The following is a 21096-nucleotide window of genomic DNA, read 5'->3' as shown; positions in this document are numbered from 1 at the left end:
AGCTGGAGACGAGGCTACTCCAAACACCTGCCGGTTGTATTGATAGAGACCTTTATGGGTGTTGATTGTAAGGTAATGTTTTGAAGCTTCTTCTACCTCCATTTGCAAGTACGCCTGGGATAGATCAATTTTGGTGAAGCGTTTACCACCAGATAGCGAGGCAAAAATATCCTCAATTCGTGGAAGCGAATATTGCACCGTGTGAAGGACTGGGTTCACTTTCACCTTAAACTCCCCACAGATGCGGACCTTCTTTGGTTCCCCAGGCGTATTACTCAACGACCTCTTCATTACAGGAACGATGGGTGTAGCCCACTCGCTCCAGTCCACTTTGGACAGTACTCCTGAACATTCCAACCCTTCCAGCTCTGCTTCAACCGCTGGTCTGATCGCATAAGGCACTGGTCTGGCCTTCAGAAATTTTGGGCTTGCATTATCCTCTAATTTAAATGTTGCTGTTATTCCTTTTAGTGTTCCTAGTCCCTCCTGGAACACTTCTTTTGAATCAGTTAGCATTTTTGACAGTCGTCCAGTTGTGACGTCGTCATCATTTTTGGCCTCCACCTTCAGTGCCTGTATGGAATGCCAATCTAAATGTATCTTCCAGATCCATTCACGTCCTAGCAGTGGTGGTCCTCCATTTGGCAATACATATATATCCATTTTAGGTATTTCCTGACCTTTATATGTCACTTTTCACCCTTATTTTTCCTTTGGGGTAGACTTTTTGCCCCGTATATGTCTTCAAGACAATCTCTGTAGCATTCAAGGGTATGTGTGAAAATAGCCGCTTGTAGTCGCTTTGATTTATGACGGTTAGAGCTGACCCTGTGTCCAATTCCATTTCCACTTGGACTCCATCTATCTTGAGTGTAACCCAGATAGTCTGGTGATCCTCCATTTCGGTTACATTATGTAGTTTCAGACAACCCAGCTCCTTGCTTCCGGAGTCCATGTCACTTTTCTGTTCGTCTGAACCACTGTACATCACCTGGTGTACCTTTTTTACTTCTCCTGTGGAGATTTCTTACTGTTGGTTTTCTTCCCAGACCTGCAGACTCTTGCTATGTGTCCTGCTTTCCCACACTGTCTGCACACTTGGTCCTTGAACCAACAATCTTTCTGGTCATGTGTTGTTCTGCCACAACGATAGCACTTCCCTGTTCCATAGTTCATTTCGTTGGTGCCATATTCTTGCGGTCTCCGTTGTATCTCTGCTGCGCCCCTTGCAGCTGCTTCGTGTGATACTACCACACTGAAAGCTTTGTCCAGCGTAAGGTCCTTTTCTGATAGAAGCCGTTTCTGGGTTCCTTCACTTTGTAGCCCACACACAAACTTGTCCCTTAACGTGTCTGCTAGTCCCGCTCCAAACTGGCAGTATTTTGATAGCTTGCGCAGTTCCGTTAGGTACTCAGCATTGCTTTCGTCTTTCTGTTGGTTCCTTTTATGGAACTTAAATCGTTCTGCTATCAGCAGCGGTGTGGGGTTTAAGTGGACCTGCAGGATTTCTATTATGCTTTCAAAATTCTTTTTTACCGGCTTCTCTGGCGTTATTAGATTTCGCAGTAAACCATAAGTTTTTGCACCCATGGAATTTAACAGAACCAGTGCTTTATTAGCATCTGGCACTTCATTCGCCCTGCAGTACACCTCAATACATTCCACATATGTCGCCCAATCTTCGACTTCATTGTCGAACGTAGAGATACTGCCACTCTTCGGCATCCTTGGTTGTGCGTTAACTATCCCCAATGGTGCCTCCCGCACTTCCCCTTCTTCTCCGCTGGCACAAAATGGCATCTCCCGCACTTTCCTTCCTTCCCGCGCTCGCCCGTCTTCTCCGCTGCGGCTTCGCAAAATGGCATCTCCCGCGCTCTTCCTTCTTCTCCGCGGTATGATTATATTGAAGACTGTATAGACTATGACGCTGCTATCGAAATTTTACAGCAGCTATTTGTCAAGTCCCCGAATGAAGTCTTTGCTCGACACCTACTGGCCACAACTCGGCAGCAGCCTGGGGAATCACTCGATGAATTCCTCCAGAAACTTCACAGGCTCAGCAAAGATTGTAACCTTAAAGCAGTTACAGCTGAACAGTATCAAGAGGAACAAATGCGTGATTCCTTTATCAATGGGATTGCGTCCCCTTTTATACGTCAGCGCCTGCTGGAATATAAAACCCTCAATTTATGGGCTGCTTATCACCAGGCGTGTTCCCTGGACTTGGCCAAGAAGAATGCAGACACTTATCTCCCACCACATGCACGGGCGGCGGCTATCACCCTTAATAAGTCTTTCGATAGGTCTCGGGTGGATGCCCCCGCTGATGATGACTCTACTCTAACGGACGACGACCCTACCCTAGAGGCCTTTACTGATGACGACCCCGCCCTAGCAGCATCCTGGCAATCAGGAAGAAAGTGTATCTTTTGTGGAGGTATGTTCCATTACAGAAAGTTTTGCCCGGCTCGTAATGTAATCTACAATCATTGCAGCAAGAAAGGACACTTTTCCAAGGTATGCCAGTCATGGGCCTCTGCTAACAAGGAAGGCCGCTCCTCTAAAGTATACCATCGAGAGCTCCTGTTAGCTTCACAGCTGCTACCTATGGAGCTGCTCCTCCCTCAAGAACCACTGCTAAGGCTACAGCTGCTGAAGGAAAAATTACCCCTCCTCCCATCACAGCTGTTTTTCCCCAAAGTTTGTCCCATGCAGCTACGAATGTTTCAGTAAATGGGCACACTCTAAGCATGCTAATCGACTCCTGCAGCTCTGACGGCTTCATTAGTAAACGGGCTGTCAGCAGGTTAAAACTGCACATTTATCCCTCAGACAGGGAGATTGCAATGGCTCGGACGACTCTGACCATCAATTCTTCTGGCTTCTGTCTTGTCAACCTCATCCTCAATGGCCGCACTTATCTCTCCACCCGGCTCGGAGTACTCGAAAACTTATGTAGCGATGTGCTTCTGGGACAGGACTTCCAGAAGCAGCACAAAAGACTCACTTTTGAGTTTGGAGGGTCGAAGCCGGAGCTTAACATTTCTAAGGTGCCGTTTTGTGTGCTCTCGGCGGGCTCCCTGTTTGCCAATCTCTCCCCCCGCTGTAAACCCATAGCCACCAAATTGCGGTGCTTTAGCCAAGATGACCAAGCATTTATCGAGGTAGAAATCTCTCACCTTTTAGCTGACGGTATTATCGAGCTGTGTTCATCCCCCTGGTGAGTTCAAGTCGTAATTGTGAAAAACCCTTTAAAACAACAAAAGAAACGTCTGTGTATTGATTATTCACAGACTATTAATCAATATACCGGTCTGGATGCCTACCCACTACCACGCATAGATGACATGGTCAACAACCTTGCCAAATACAACGGATTTTCAACCTTCGATTTAAAGAGTGCATACCATCAGGTACCGCTGAAAGACTCTGACAAAAAGTATACGGCCTTTGAGGCCAATGGTTGGCTTTACCAGTTTTGTCACTTTCCATTTGGGGTCACCAATGGGGTGGCCGTCTTCCAATGGGCAATGGACGGCCTAGTCCGGCAAGAGAACTTGACGGATAGCTTTCCGTATTTAGACAATATCACTATTGCCGGCCATGATCAAAAGGAGCATGACGCCAATCTTAAGAGATTTTTTGACGTTCTCCGTCGTCGCCACTTAACGTTAAACGAATCCAAATCGGTGTAATCGGTGCCATCAGTGAACATTCTAGGCTACTGGGTGGGCAACGGTGTTATTAAACCGGACCCAGAGTGACTTCATCCACTTCAGGAGCTCCCTCCCCCTACAAATCTCGGCTCTCTTCGTCGGGCACTTGGCATGTTTGCTTATTACGCAAAGTGGAAACTTCACTTCTCCGATAAAATACAGCCGCTGCTTCATGCGAAGTCTTTTCCATTAGAAGCAACGGCTAGTTCTGCCTTCAACCTCCTCAAACGACAGCTGGAGAAAGCCACACTTCGCTCCATTGATGAAAACCTTCCTTTTGTGGTCGAATGCGATGCATCGGATGTGGCGATCTCGGCTACGTTGAATCAAGGTGGTCGGCCCGTGGCATTCCTATCACAGAACCTTACAGGGTAGTGAGCTCCATTACTCCCCCCATCAAGAAGGAAGCTACAGCCATCATCGAGGCTGTACACCAATGGAGTCATTTGCTTGCTCGGCATCATTTCACGCTCATAACTGACCAGCACTCTGTGGCCTTCATGCTGGATAACCGGAAGTGCACGAAAATCAAAAATAATAATATTCAACTCTGGAGGATGGAGCTGGCTGCCTTTGGACAGACTATCCGTTACCGACACGGCAAACAGAATGTGGCCCCAGATACCTTCACATGGGCATTTTGCTCTTCAATGTCAATGTCGACTCTGGCGGATCTGCATATGGACTTATGCCATCCTGGCATTACCCGTATGTTGCACTTTGTGCACTCCAAAATACTACCATTCTCAATGGAGGACGTAAAGAAAACATACTCCTCCTGCAGGATTTGTGCAGAATTGAAAACACAATTCTTCCGCCCATCAGATGACTTACTCATACATGCAATGCAGCCTATGCTGAGGCTCACCATAGACTTTAAAGCGCCATTGCCTCCATCGACGCGGAACACCTACCTACTTACGATGGTAGACGAGTATTCAAGCTTTCCCTTTGCCTTCCCCTGTCCTAATATGCTTACCTCTACGGTAATAAAATGCCTCGATCAGGTCTTTTCCCTCTGTGGGATGGCCAATTTTATACACACAGATCGAGGTCCCTCCTTTATGTCGAGTGAACTTAAAACTTATCTCTCCCAACGGGGAATCGCCTCGAAGAAGACAACACCATATCACCCAATCGACAATGGACAGGTTGAACGATACAATGCCATCATCTGCAATGCTGTTCGTCTGGCACTGAGGTCATGCAACCTACCAGACCAGCAGTGGGAAACTGTGCTCCCCGATGTGTTACACTCTATCAGGTCTCTTCTCTCCACATCCACCAATGTCACACCTCATGAGCGATTCTTCAAGTTCCAGCGTCGCTCTACACATGGGACATCTCTACCCTCATGGTTGGTGGCTCCAAGCCCTGTGCTACTCCGGAGGTTCGTCCGGTCGGCCAAGAACGACCCTCTCATTGATGAGGTGGAGTTAACGGAGGTAAACCCCACGTATGCGCACGTGCGGTAACCCGATGGCCGGGAGTCCACTGTCTTGCTCAGAGATCTGGCTCCCTGCCCAACCGTTCACACGGGCCTGAATAATGTAGGATCCCACGCTGATGATGTCAACACTCCGCACCCCTATGAAGATGACGCCATACCTGGGACATTGAGGGATCTGCCGGCAGTGCTACCAGATCGACTCAGGGAGCGGAAAGCTCCCCGTAGGATGGCCACCCGAAATTAGGACGCCCGACAATCTCAGGCAAAACCCAGGATGAGGCCAGCAGTGTGGCTGTGGGGACCCGCACCCGGAGCCATGATATTCCCAGGCCTCCACAGGATGATCAAGATGACGCAGACTCTACCTACCTACCGGTACGGGCCAAGCGACCCAGGGACCAGGACACGGTCCGGGGAGACATGCCTTCCGGTCACAAGCAGAAAGCTAAATGACTATGGCTATTTTTGTTCCGCCTAGTCAGTTAAAGGAAGACTGGACTTCCAAACCTTTTAGGGAGGAAGAATGTCATAAACCGCAACTTCTACAAGAAGTACTACTGAACAGCCAGCTGAGGGCACCGCCTGAGGAGTATAAATACTTGGGCGTGGGCCCACCTTGGACTGAGACAGTCTGGAAACAGGAAGCTAGTGACTACTAACTAGACCTCCATGTTTTGTTACAAGTCGATTAAAGCCTTGCTTTATGTACAACCAAGTGCATAGTGAGTCTTTATTACATCAAATACGTGGCTAGAGGAATGGTGCAGGAGGAGTGATACAAATTCCTGGGACATTGGAACCTGTTCTGGCGGAGGTGGGAACAGTACAAAGTGGACGGTTTGCACCTGGGCAGAACCAGGAACGATGTCCAAGGGGAAGTGTTAGCTAGTGCTGTTGGCAGGTGTTTGGAACCTGTGCAGGGAGACAGAGAAAAGGGAAACAAGAATAGAAGCAAAAGATAGGAAGAAGAAAAGCAAAAGTGGAAGGCAGTGAAATAAAGGATGTAAATCAAACAGGGCCACAGGAAAAAATAATTGTAAATGGACTGAGAGTGTTAAGAAAACAAGCCTGAAAGCTTTGTGTCTTAAAGCGAGGAGCATTCGTAATAAGGTGCATGAAATAGATGCACAAATAGATGTGAATGGATATGATATAATTGGGATTACAGAGACATGGCTCCAGGGTGACGAAGGCTTGTAACTCAACATCCAGGGGTATTCAATATTCAGGAAGGATGGGCAATATGTAAAAGGAGGTGGGTTAGTGTTGCTGGTTAGAGAGGAGGTTAACACAATAGTAAAGAAGGAAATAAGCTCGGATGATGTGGGATCTGTATGGGATGAGCAGCGAAATACCATGGGGCAAAAAACATTACTGGTGTGGCGTACCAATCACAGAAAGGACACAATCCGCTTTCCGGACCGTAGACTATAAATCAGGAGTCATGCCTTTAAGAAGGATCACACCTTTAAGAAACTCGATCTGCAACATAGATAAGCCCAGAGCGGGGAAGGATCAGTCAAAGCTGTGCACTGATGAAAGGCAGTCGTACTTTGTGTAGTCTCTGACTCCATTTTGTGTTCAGCATGCAGCCTCAACAATTAAACCTTTTCTGTTGAAGCTCTCCGAGTTCAGTATTTTTTGCTAGGAGTACGTAGACTCCTACATTGGTGACCCCGACGCTCAGGATGACTCCTAAGCGGAACCATGGCTGACACAAACGCAGTTTCTGTGAAGCTGCCGGAGTTCTGGGAGAACCTGGCCACCGCCTGGTTCCTTCAAGCTGAATCGCAATTCTGCCTCCGCGGCATCACCGCCGACGCAACGATGTACGACTACATCCTCGCCTCCCTGGGCAGCTGCACAATCACGAAAGTCTGGACAACAATACAAAACCCTCCGGAGGAAGGCAAGTACGCACATCTCAAGGCTGCGCTCATTTAAAAATTCACAGCCTACCAATTCTTGCGCAACTGCCACCTCCTCGACCTCCCGGGCCTCGGTGACTCCATGCCGTCGGACTTGCTCTCACACATGCTTGCTCTGACCGACAAGAAACCGCCCGGCTCCCTCTTCCACATGCTCTTTATCCGCCAACTACCTCCCAGCATCCGCCCGGCGATCATGGCGTCCAGCCTCACGGAACTCGAGGCCCTGGCCGACAAAGCCGATAAGCTCCTGTCCACCAGCTCCCACCACGCCGGATCGGTACCACATACCGCACATTCAAGACTTCTCGGCTAGACTGGCCGGCCGCTCAGTCTTCTCCAAAGTCGACCTGGAGCGTGGTTACCATCAGGTGCCAGTCCACCACACAGACGTTCCCAAGATGGCCATAATCACCCCTTTTAGGCTATTCGAGTTCCTCCGAATGCCCTTCGGCCTCAAAAACGCGGCCCAGGCCTTCCAGCAGCTCATGCACTCGGTCCTCCGGGACCTGAAGTTCCTCTTTGTCTACCTGGATGACATCCTGGTAGCTAGTTCCTCCAAGCAGGAACTCATCGAGCACCTCTGCACCCTGTTCCAGTGGCTCAGTGAGCACGGGCTCATCATCAGCCCAGCCAAGTGCCAATTCGGCCTTAGCAGAATCGAATTCCTCGGCCAACACATCATGCAGGACGGAGCCATTCCCCTGCCCGCCAAGGTGCAAGCTGTCCAGCAGTACCCCCGGCCTACCACCATCAAAGGCCTCCAGGAGTTCTTGGGGATGATCAACTTTTACAACCGCTTCATTCCCGGAGCGGCCTCCCTCATGCGGCCCCTATATGAAGCCCTCCGGGGAAAGAAAGGCAGAATGGCGATCGAGTGGTCAGCGGACATGTTGACCGCTTTCGACTCGACCAAAAAGGTGCTCGCCGACGCCACCATGCTCGCTCACCCACAGCCCAATGACAGGGTGGCCCTCACCACGGACGCCTCCGACCACGCGGTTGGCGCCGTGTACGAACAGTGGGTCGACGGGGCCTGGCAACCGCTGGCCTTTTTCAGCCGCCAACTGCGCCCCCGGAGGACAAATACAGCGCCTTTCACCGCGAGCTCCTCACACTGTAGCTGGCAGTCAGCCATTTTAGATTTCTTCTGGAGGGCCGCCCCTTCACTGTGTTTGTCGACCACAAACCCCTGACATTCGTGATGGCGAAATCTGCGGACCCGTGGTCAGCCAGGGAACAACGCTAGCTCGCCGCGGTGTCCGAATTCATCACAGACATCCGGCACGTCTCCGGTCGAGATTACGTGGTGGCCGACTGCCTATACCACCCCGCCGTCCACGGCGCCCACCTGGCAGTGGACTATGCTCAACTGGCAGCGGAGCAACGCACCGACCCCGATCTGCTCTCCACGCCCACAACCCTCCCAGGGCTGCGACTGACCGACATTGCCTGTGGCTCGTCCGCCATCGCAGTCAAATGTGACACCTCCTTGGTGCAACCCCGCCCCGTAGTCCCGGCATCCTGGCGAAAACGGGTGTTCGACATCGTCCATGGCCTCTCACATCCCGGCACCCGCGTGTCCATTAGACTGCTGGCCAAGCGATTTGTCTGGCGCGGCCTGCGCAAAGATGTGCGTATCTGGTCCAGATCCTGCAAAGCTTGCCAGCATGCCAAAATCCACCAGCACGTCAAAGCCCCACTCGAGGAGTTCACTGTGCCAGAAAGAAGGTTTGAACACATCCACATCGACCTCGTCGGCCCCCTGCCACCATCACAAGGTCACACGCACCTGCTGACAATCGTGGACCGTACCACCCGCTGGCCCGAGGCCATTCCACTGACGTCCACCACCACCGCCGACATCGCGAGGGCGTTCATCGGTACCTGGGTCCCTCGGTTCGGCGTCCCCTCTGACATGACGTCGGATAGAGGCCCAAAGTTCACCTCTGATCTGTGAATCGCCATCGCCCGAAAGCTCGGGGTGGCCGTTCACCACACCACGGCTTACCACCCCCAAGCCAATGGACTGTGCGAGTGATTCCATAGGGCCATGAAGGCGTCCGTCCGTGCCAGCCTCGAGGGCGAGGTTTGGATCGACCGCCTCCCGTGGGCGCTACTCGGCCTACGCTCCGCGGTCAAGGAAGGCCTGCAAGCCTCGGCGGTGGAACTCGTGTACGGCCAGCCGCTGCGCGTACCCGGAGAGTTCCTGACCACTGCTGCGACCCCCTGGTCGGCTGACCAGCAACGCCGCGCTTTCGCCAACCGAGCACAACAGTTCACTCCGGTACCCACTGGCTGGCACGGCAAACCAGCAACCCGCGTACCTCCTAGCCTGCACATGGCCAAATTTGTTTTCATGCACCATGACGCCCACCGAGGACTTCTACGGCCCCCATACGATGGACGCTACAAGGTACTCCAGACGGGGAACAATTTCTTCCTCCTTGAGGTGGGCGGCAGAACTGACAAGGTGTCGGTGGACTGGCTCAAGCTGGCGCACCTAGAGCCCGATGAACCCATTCAAGTGGGCCAACCCCCACCGCGGGACAGACCGCCTAAGAGCCCGAAGGGTCTGACCACCCCGCTCCCGACACCAACCGCCAAGAGCTGTTCCGGCCGTGCCATCAAGCTGCCATGCTAGTTTGTACACTCCCTACTAGCGGATTCTGGGGGGAGCTGTGTGGCGTACCGATCACAGAAAGGACACAATCCGCTTTCCGGTCCGTAGACTATAAATCAGGCGTCATGCCTTTAAGAAGGATCACACCTTTAAGAAACTCGATCTGCAACATAGTTAAGCCCAGAGCGGGAGAGGATCAGTCGAAGCTGTGCACTGATGAAAGGCAGTCGTAATTTGTGTAGTCGCTGACTGCATTTTGTGATCAGCATGCGGCCTCAACAATTAAATCTTTTCTGTTGAACCTCTCCGAGTTCAGTATTTTTTGCTAGGTGTACGTAGACTCCTACACTGGGAGTTATATGCAGACCCCCAAACAGTAGTGGTGAGGTTGGGGAAGGCATTAAACAGGAAATTAGAGATGTGTGCAATAAGGGCACAGTAGGTATCATGGGTGACTTTAATCTGCATATAGATTGGGCTAACCAAAATAGTAACAATACTGTGGAGGAGGAATTCCTGGAGTGTATATGGGATCGTTTCCTGGACCAATATTGCGAGGAAGCAACTTGAGATGAGGTCATCTTAGACTGGGTATTACGTAATGAGTAAGGATTAATTAGCAATTGTGTTGTGCGAGGTCCCTTGGGGAAGAGCGATCATAATATGATAGAATTCTTCAATAAGATAGAGAGTGACGTAGTTGAGTCAGAGACTTGGGTCTTGAATGGTATAAAGGGAAACTATGATGGTATGAGGCGCGAGTTGGCTAAGGTGGATTGGGGAATGTTACTTAAAGGGTTGACGGTGGATAGGCAATGGTAAATCTTTAAAGATCGCATGGATGAACTTAAATAATTTTTTCATCCCTGTCTGGCATAAAAATAAAACATGAAAGGTGGCTCAACCGTGCCTAACAAGGGAAATTAGGGATAGCATAAGATCCAACGAGCAGACATATAAATTGGCCAGAAAAAGCAGCATACCTGAGGAGTGGGGGCAGTTTAGGATTCTGCAAAGGAGGACAAAGGGATTAATTAAGAGGTGGAAAACAGAATATGAGTGTAAGCTTGCAGTGAAGATAAAAACTGACTGTAAAAGCTTCTATAAATATGTGAAGTGAAATAGATTGGTGAAGTCAAGTGTACATCTCTTGCAGTCAGAATCAGGGGGATTTATAATGGGGAACAAAGAAATGGCTGACCAATTAAATACATACTTTGGTAATGTCTTCACAAGGGAGGACAAAAATAACCTGCCAGAGAGGCCGGGGAACATCGGGCCTAATGAGAGGGAGGAACTGAATTAAATCAGTATTTGTAGGGAAATGGTGTTAGGGAAATTGACGGGATTGAAGGCCGATAAATCCCCAGGGCCTGACGATCTACAGCCCAGGGTACTTAATGAAGTGGCCCTAGAAGTAGTAGATGCATTGCTGGTCATCTTCCAAAATTCTATATATTCTGGAACAGTTCCCATGGATTGCGGTGTAGCTAATTTAACCCCACTATTTAGAAAAGTTGGTAGGGAGAAAAGGGTAATTATAGGCTGGTTAGCCTGACATCGGTAGTGGGAAAAATGCTAGAGTCCATTATAAAAGATGTAATAGCAAAACACTTGGAAAACAGTGACAGGATCGGACAAAGTCAACTTGGATTTACAGAAGGTAAATAAAGCTTGACAAATCTACTGGAACTTTTTGATGATGTAACTGGTAGAATTGATAAGGGAGAACCAGTGGATGTGGTATATTTGGACAAGGTCCCAAATAAGAGATTAGCATGCAAGTTAAAGAGCATGGAATTTGGGGTAAGGTAATGACTTGGATAGAGAACTTTTGGCAGACAGAATTCAAATGGTTGGAATAAACGGGTCTTTTTTGATTGGCAGGCAATGACTAGTGGGGTACTGCAGTGATCAGTGCTAGGACCCCAGCTATTCACAATATATATTAATGATTTAGACGAGGGAACTAGATGTAATATCTCCAAGTTTGCAGACGACACAAAGCTGGGTGGGGGAGCGTGCTGTGAAGAGGTTGCAGAGAAAATCCAGCATGATTTGGACAGGTTGGGTGAGTGGGCAATTGCATGGCAGATGCAGTATAATGTGGATAAATGTGAGGGTATCCTCTTTGGTGGCAAAAACAGGAAGCTCGATTATTATCTGAATGGCAATTGCTTGGGAAAAGGGGAGGTGCAACGAGATCTGGGTGTCGTTTTGCACCAGTCGCTGAAGGTAAGTATGCAAGTGCAGCAGAATTTTAAGAAGGCAAATGGTGTGTTGGCCTTCATAACAAGAGGATTCAAGTACAGGAGCAGGGATGTCTTGTGCAGTTCTGCAGGGCCTTGGTAAGGCCACACCTTGAGTATTGTGTGCAGTTTTGATCGCACTATCTGAGGAATGATGTTCTTGCCATGGAGGGAGTGCAGCAAAGATTCACCAGACTGATACATGGGATGGCAGGGATGACGTAAGGTGAGAGATTGCGGCGATTAGGCATATACTCGCAAGAGTTTAGAAGAATGAGAGGGGATCTCATTGAAACTTATAAAATTCCAACAGGGCTAGACAGACTAGCTTCAGGAAGCATGTTCCCGATGGCGGGTGAGTCCACAACCAGTGGTCACAGTCTAAGGATAAGGGGTAAACCATTTAGGACAGAAATGAGGAGAACCTTCTTCACCGAGTAAGTGGAAAACCTGTGGAATTCTCTACCACAGATGACAGTTGAGGCCAATTCATTAATATATTCAAGAAGGAGTTAGATATATTTCTTAAGGCTAAAGGGATCAAGGGATATGGGGAGAAAGCAGAGACAGGGTACTGAGTTTGGATGATCAGCCATGATCTCATTGAATGGCCTACTTCTGCTCATATCTTCTATGTCTCTATGTTTCATCCTTAACTAACCTACTGGAGGTACTCAAACACATCACTGGCCTGTAGGGCAGGCGAAATGCAGCTGCAATGACCCAGTCGGATTATAATGCAGCAAAGGGCAGCATGGTGGCATAGTGGTTAGCACTGTTGCCTCACAGCGCCAGGGATCTGTTGTTCGAATCCGGCCTCGGGTGACTGTCTGTGTGGAGTTTGCACATTCTCCCCGCATTTGCGTGGGTTTCCTCCGGGTGCTCCGGTTTCCTCCCAAAGTCCAAAGATGTGCGGGTTAGGTTGATTGGCTATGATAAATTGACCTTTAGTGTTAGGGGGATTAAATACGTGGGGTTACGGGGTTAGGGTGGGATATGTGTTGGTGTAGGGGTTACGGGGATCGGGTGGGATATGTGTCGGTGCAGGCTTGATGGGCCGAAATGGCCTCTATCTGCACTGTGGGGTTTCTGTGATTTCTGAAAGGACAAGGTTCCACATCTACAAAGGTTGAGAAATTATGAGATAGGGTGGAAGATCTGGCACTGCACAGAGAACTAATTACAAAATGAAATTTGGCTATTGACAAATGGAAATCATTATGATACAGGAGACTATTGAACCTCTGGGATCTTCCTTGGTATCATTTTTGTAATAATATTTTGTTCAATAGAAACTCCACGGGGCTGAGGGTATCTTAGACACAAAAACAATTAAAACCATGCCAGCATAGGTAACACTGCAAAACCATAGAAATGTACTGGGCGGGTGCATGTCATTTGACCCATTCTATCGAAATGGGTTCTTTGAGACATGAATCAAAAACTATCTTCACTGTCCTCCTCTCGCCACAGAAAATTATTTGCTCTCTTTATAAATATTCATCCAACTTTTCCTTATCTACTCCCTGAGGAAAAACATTCCGTGCTCCAGCACCCCTTTGCATAACGAAGTTTAATCTAACCTCTCTGCTCATTCCCTTTGTGGCCAATTTAAGTCGAGCACTATTTACTGCTCGCTGCCCAATTAGATGGAATAATCTCTCCCTCTTCACGCTAACGAAATTGTTGATAAGTTTTAAAACATCTATTAAATCTACTCTTGTCTTTCGCTGCTCCAGTGCAAATAGTCCCAACATCTTGTCCCTCACCAACAGTATATTTCTGATCAATGGCATCATCCTGGCGTGTCTACACTGCCCGCTCTCAGTGGATTTAATGGCCTTTCCACAATGAGGGACCAACGCTGTCCCTGGTTTTCTAACGGTGGCCTCATCAGTATTTTGTAAAGATTCATCATCACTTGTTTATGCTTGTGATTAATGTCCTTGTCCATAAAACAGTAATTTCTGTTGGTTTGCTCATGAACTTTCTAGGAATTGAATATTTGGATCCCTATCGCTGGCTGTCGATCTACACCCTTCAGCTCCTTCCCATTGGGAGCCTGCACCCATTCTTCGGCGTCTCTCGCACAACCAGGCGGGATCAACGATTAACAATTTGTAACTGATTCAAAGTTGCTGGTATTTATGTATTATGATTTGGAACAATGTGTAATCGCATAATAAGACCGTAATTCTTTCTGACCGTCTGCAAATGTTCATCCAAACACAGAAGACTTAATATTAGTTGTATTGTTCCTGAGTTTCTGGCAGTCTTTTTAACAGATCACTTGCAACAATTGTAATAATTAATAACATTAAGAAAAGTAAATAATTTTACATTCATTTACACCTTTGTATGGGAGACTGATTGAGACAGAATATCAATAATATTACTCATGATAATTTCATCGACAGCACAAAACAAGAGTAGACTCCATCTTTGTGCTGAGTGAGAGATACAGTTAATGTACAATCGAGATTTAAAGTCAGTATCTGGGACAAAAGAGATGAAAGGTCACATCGATGAACCGATTTCCGACTATTTCCTCCATTCGAACACTGATCACGGGACATGAGCCCGTGCCGTTTGTCAATGAGGAATGGAGTCTGATAGAGAGACCCGCGCCTGCAATATTCAAAACCAAACCTGCAGGAAAGTTGCCATTATCGGCGATCGCAAGAGCTTTGATTGTTTCGGCACCAAATTAAACGTTATTGATGATTTTAATGTGGCGCGCCAGATCCCAGTAACGGGAACGGGAGTGTAAAGTGGATTCCTCTGTTGCTCAAAATCCACTGCTGAACCTCATCCTTGTTATCTTTGATCCCTGAACTTGAAATGTGCTAAATTTGCAGGAGTAGGATATGTTTACGCAACGAAAGAAGTATGAAAAATTAAGCACTGCAGACCTCAAATGCTAACTGCAAAATGGAAGAAATGTTCACACAAGTTCTCAACACATTACCAGAAAGAAGGAAGTTCTACGGTGAAAAAGGAGTTGAAATGGAAATTTAGTCATGAGGAAGCTTTCGTTTGATTGTTTCTTTTTATTCTTATTTTCTAACTATTCTCTGAATCAGTGCCCAGGGGGATTTTACCATCTTCTTCAGCTCTTCTCTGAATTTCCTCTGGGTCGCTACATAAATACATGAGTTTTGAAAGCAACTCAAAAACTTCAACATTGTTCCAGTTTCACTGGCGATATATCCAGTGTCTGTGCGGTCACCTCGATAATAGGTGTTGTTTGCCAGTCTTGTAGTTACAAAACTCACAGCATTTGTCATCCACAACAATATAAAACTGCCCGATATAGTGAACAGTAAAGTGATGGATTTCCTTCGACTCTCCATCTCTGGATCGCTCTGATTCTCACTTCTGTGACCCCGGAGACCCCTGCGGGCTCTGCTGGCCACTAAAATACGTCTGACTGTCAAATAATTTAACAAGGCAATTAAAGTAAAAAGAAGCCAAACTAACCAGGCGCTGTCAAACCAGATGTAGGCTACACCTGGAGGTGAGGAAACAAAAGCCACACTGTTCCGGCAGCCCCACTGCACCTTGTTAATTATTTGTTCAGCTTCAAATGCAAACAAAATGGGGAGGCCCCTTAAAAAGATTAGGACCGTGAATGCTGCAGTTCTCTCGGTGCAATACTTTGCTTTAAACTTCTGGCAGCAGATAACAACACATCGGTCAAATGTGAAGGAGATGGTAAACCAAACAGATAAATCGAGGGTGGCAGTAGTGATGTATAAAATGAACTTACACACGGGAGTGTGGTACAGGAATGAAAGTGGAAAGTGATAATTGAAAATCTGATACACTATTACATTGAAGATCAAGACCAGTAGATCTGCTGTTGCCATGGCCACCATGTAGACAGAGATACACTTGGAAAGGCCGCAGTTTCTTTGGGAGAGAATCACCATCGTCACCAAATTGGCTGTAAAAAAGAGAGAGGAGAGAAATAATGTTCCATTGTCTGATTGAAATATATATGGACATAGCTGTTGAGATCATTTTATTCCATTCAGTGTGATTATCTACACGGAGCATTGTGAGAACAGGATTAGTATTGGAGCCATTACCTGGGAAACCCACACACACGTTTTAAGGAGCTTTTGCAGTGCTCACTCTCCACAGGGATCAAGATGGTCCAGAATTACGCTAAAATCCTTGGGTTGAAGCTTCAAAGAACATGGTAAGATCAGTAAGATTATCGGATTAAGTCTAATGCTGACCTCTAGAAAACTCATTAACTTATTAAAACAGGCTGTATGTACCTGAATACAATTAACCCCGATTAACAAAAAAGAGATTACAATAGCTCACCTGGGACACCGACGGCCGCGATAATCGGGAAGTAAATCTCTTTGATCAGCAGAATAGTTGGTCGCCCCATTTTCAGTGAGAATGGATGAATTCTGTAGGAGCTGAAATAATCTGACTGGCGCACGGCTGAGGCAATGGAAGGGAGCTTATATTTATCCACACATCAACCCTCCAGCGAGTCAATTAGGTTAAATCATAATGAGCATTAGTTACAGTCATTTAACAAATAGACTCATGTAAAGTGTTTGTTTTGCTGATACGTCAGATTAAGAGAAATCTGTGAAACTGTTGTTGGACAATTTCAAAAAAATGCAGATTTAAAGCATTGTCTATATGTATGAAGTGCAACCTCCCAGTACTGGTGCTGATCCTATTCCTTCATGTCTGGAGAAGGCAGCTCCCCAGGCAATAATCGTCATGACCCTGCCCTTGATTCATTCCTAGTGCAACAATTCCTCCAGTACAGGCAGTGAAACACGTCCTGCAATATTGGTGATGAACTCAGTCTGGCAGCATTAGAGGTGACTGTGCTCCTCCTGTACTAGTGGTACCCTACATTTAAATTAGAGGGACATTTTTCCTCCTGTACAACTGGCACAATACACTTACGCTAGATGTGTCCGAACTCGTTCGGCACTAGTACCATGCCTGCACTGGTGTTGAATGTGCTGCTGTGGTAATAGTGGTAACTCTAAACTAACACTAGTATTGACAGTGCTCCTCCGGTACTAGTCGAATATCCCCTCATACACTAGATGTGCGTGTTCTCCACCTCTCCCAGTGTTACCTCTACACTTACACTAGATGTGACCATCCCCCTCCTGTCCCAGTGCTACCCCAACACTTACACTAGATGAGATTGTGCCCCTCCTGTCCTAGTATGTCCCCTAAACTTACACTAGATGTGACCGTGCCCGTCCTGTCCCAGTGTTACCACTACACTTACAATAGATGAGATCGTGCCCCTCCGGTCCCAGTGTTAGCTCTACACTTATACAAGATTTGTGCAAGCTACTCTACTAATAGCGGTATTAATAAAATTACACCAGTGGTGAAAATTGTCCTCCGGTACTAGTGGGACACCTACGCTTACACTAAAGGTGACTGTGCTCCTCCGGTACTAGTTGTACCCCTATATTTACATTAAGTTTGACTGTGCTCCTCCCATACTTGTGGTCCCCGACACGTACACTTGTTGTGAACGTCCTGCTCAACAAGCTGCGCTTTCACTTTATGTAACCTTGCTCCTCTGGTACTTGTTGTAAATTGACTTATACTGCAGATGAGCATTCACTAGTGGCATGCCTACACTTACACTTACAGTGACCATCCTTCTCCAGTGCTCGTGTAATCACTACACTAACAGTAGTGTTGACCGTGCTTCTATTACACTATTAGTAACCTACACTTACACTAGTGTTGTCCATTCTCCTCATACACTGGTGGTAACGTACACTTACACTAGAAGTGACCGTGCTCCTCCTACAAAGTGGTACCCCCACACTTACATTAGAGTTAACAGTGCTCCTCCGGTACAAGTGGTACGACTACACTTAAACTAGGTTTGAGCATGATTCTCTTGTATTAGTTGTACCCATAAAATTACACTGGAAATAATAGTGCTCCTCCGGTACTAGTGGTACCTCTACAATTACACTGGAAATATCAGTGAGCCTCCAGTACTAGTGGTACCTCTACAATTACAACAGAAGTGAACGTGCTCCTTCAGTACCTGTGATACACTAGAATTGTACCTGCTCCTCTGGTACGAGTGCTACCCCTACACTTATACTAGTGGTTACCGAGCTCGTCCTGTACTCGTGGTTTCCTGCACTAACCCCAGCGATGATGGTGAATCTACGGTGCTTGTGGTAGCCTTACACTTAACAGCAAAAAAACTTGATTTTCTGTAGCGCCTTTAACTTAGTAAAACTTCCCAATGCGCTTCACAGGAGCATTATCGAACAGGAATTGACACCAATCCAAATAGGGAGATGTTAGTTCAGATAATACAAATCCTGATCAAAGAGGAAGGCTTTACTGAGCGTTTTAAAGCAGGAAAGAGAAGTCGGGAGGCGGAGAGGTTTAGGAAAGGAATTCCAGCGCTTAGGGCTTTGGTAGCTGAAGGCACGGCCGCCAATGTTTGAGTGATTAAAATCACCGAAGCTCAATAGGCCGGAATTGGAGAAGCACAGATATCTCAGAGGGCTGTGGGCTTGAGGAGATTACAGAGATAGGGAAGGGCTAGGCCATGTAGCGATTTGGGAACAAGGATGAACATTTTAAAATCGAGGCATTTCTTAACCGGGAGCCAATGTTGGTCAGAGAGCACAAGGATAATGTGTGAATGGGGCTTAGTGCGAGTTAGGAGACGGGCAGCAGCATCTTGGATGACCTCAAGTTAACGGCAAGTAGGACGTGGGTGACCGCCCATGAGTGCACTGGAACAGACAAGTCTAGAGGTAAGAGAGGCTTGGATGAGGGTTTCAGCCGAGATGAGCTGAGACAGGGGCGTGGTCGGGGGATGTTCTAGGGGTGGAAATAGGCAGACTTGGTGATGGTGCGGTTATGTGATCGGAAGCTCAACTCGGGGTCAAATATGACACGAGATTTGCAAACTGTCTGAATCAGCCTCAGACATTCGCCAGAGTGAGGGATGGAATCCTGTGCTGGGGAATGGTGTTCGTGGTGGGAATGTTGAAAATTAGTTTGGTCTTACTTATATTTAGTTAGAGGAAATTGCTGCTCATCCAGTAATTGATGTCGGACAAGCTGTGTGACAGTTTAGCAAAGGTGAAGGGGTCGAAAAGGTGTATAGCTGGAAACTGATGGTGTGATTTCGGATGGGGCACATGTGTGCTGATGACACCCAGCTGTACCTCACTACCACATCTCCCGATACCTCCACTGTCTCTAAATTGTCGCACTGCTTATCCTACACCCAGCACTGGATCACAAGAATTCTCCTCCAATTAAATATTGGGAAGACCGAAGCCATTGTCTTCAGTACCCACCACGAAATCCGTTCCCTAGCAACCGACTCTATCCCTCTCCCTACATTTTTGGTGGCCGTGCTTCTCCTGTACTGGTGGTAACCGACACTTACTCTGGAGGTGACCGAGTTTTTCCGGTACCAGTGTCACCCTACATGTGAATGTGCTACTCCAGTATTACTCGCACCACTCCATTTACACTTGGTTAGAGAGGGCTCCTTCACCACTGGTGATACACAACACTTATACAAGATGTGACCCGTGCAGAATATGCGGTGGAAATGCCTGGTTCTGATTTTCTGACGTTCTAAAATTTCCAGCACCCGCTCTGCCCACTGGATAAAAATGGGAGTTTAAATTATTGGAATTTCACCCTGTACCGTCCGTATTCTGACTCACAAACCCCCATCAAAGAGATGCTGCTTGTTGCTCGGTGGCCGTTGTCAGGAGTGATTCCATATGGAACCACTTTATTAGGGTTGTTTACTTTGGGGAAACTTTCTTTCTGATGAGTCCATGTTTTTGGCCTTTACCTATCTCCAGCTCGCTAACGGTTTCTCCATCACCACCAGCGCTGAGGGATTGACTGGGAACTTTCCCCTGTACCTGAGTCTATGAAGAGCAGGACGAGGGAAATGATGAGGAGCAGCAGGGCAAGCAGGCAGCTGGAAACTCGCTTCAGGACGACGTCAGCCAAGAGAGCCCAGTGCCCACTGTCAGATATCTGTGACCGCAGGTCAGAGACGGCACCAGAACAGCAATAAGATATTGACATCTGAAAAATGAACCAATCCTGCTATCACGGAGCTCTCCTCCACAACTATCGAGTCTCCCATCGGAAAACATCCTGATTCTCTTTTTACAAACAATGACATAGAATCTACAGCACAGAAACAGGCCATTCGGCCCAAATGATGCAGGCCTCTGTTTAGGTTCCAGACGAGCCTCATCCCGCCCTACTTCATGTAAACCTATCAGCATATCCTTCTATTCCTTTCTCCCTCATGTACTTATCGAGCTTCCCATTAAATGCATCTCAGCTATTTGCCTCAATTATTCCTGTAGTACTGGGTTCCACATGCTCACAACATTCTGAGTAAAGAAGTTTCTCCTGAATTCCTTGTTGGATTTATTAGGGAATATCCAATGCGGTCCCTAGTTCAGGATAATCCAGCAAGTGGAAACATCTTCTCGACATCTCCCCTATCAAAGCTCTTCATAAGTTGAAAGACTTCTATCAAACCACCCATCTGCCTTCTCTTTTCTGCAGAAGGAAGCCCCAGCTTGTTCAATTTTTCCTGATAGTTATAACCTCTCAGTTCTGGTATAAAACTTGTAAATATTTGTTGAAACTTCTCTAGTGCCTCTGTAGCCATTTTGCAATCCGTCTATCTCGCCGGGACACCCCACCTTGCCCGAATTATTTCCCCTTATTGAAATAGTACTAAAAATGAAAGGAAGCCTTTCAGTGTGTTTTGCACTTTTGATAACCCGCGGTGCCCCTGCCGTTTCCTACAATTATCGCCCTTTCATCCCAAACTCTCCCTTCCCCTCAGTTGGCCTTCACCAACAGGTGGTTCTGAAGTGCTTGACTGATGCTGTCCAGCACATTTCTTGTGGGACTGATGCAGCACTTCCTTAGATTTGGCAGTGGTTTGTTTCCCCATTCAGGAGAAAGTGCAGAGTGTGAAGCAGCTCCGCTTGGCTTTACCTGGAATGTAACCCAGGGGCAAGGAAGCGGTCGTTAATGTGATAACAGTGGCAGAAAGCAGATAATAAGCGTCATGTGAGTCTTCCACTGG

Source organism: Somniosus microcephalus, unplaced genomic scaffold (genome assembly GCF_052327205.1).
Source record: "Somniosus microcephalus isolate GS21.2 unplaced genomic scaffold, FLI_Smic_1.0 scaffold177, whole genome shotgun sequence".
In the NCBI taxonomy this organism is placed as follows: domain Eukaryota; kingdom Metazoa; phylum Chordata; class Chondrichthyes; order Squaliformes; family Somniosidae; genus Somniosus; species Somniosus microcephalus.
This window is presented reverse-complemented; position numbering follows the sequence as displayed.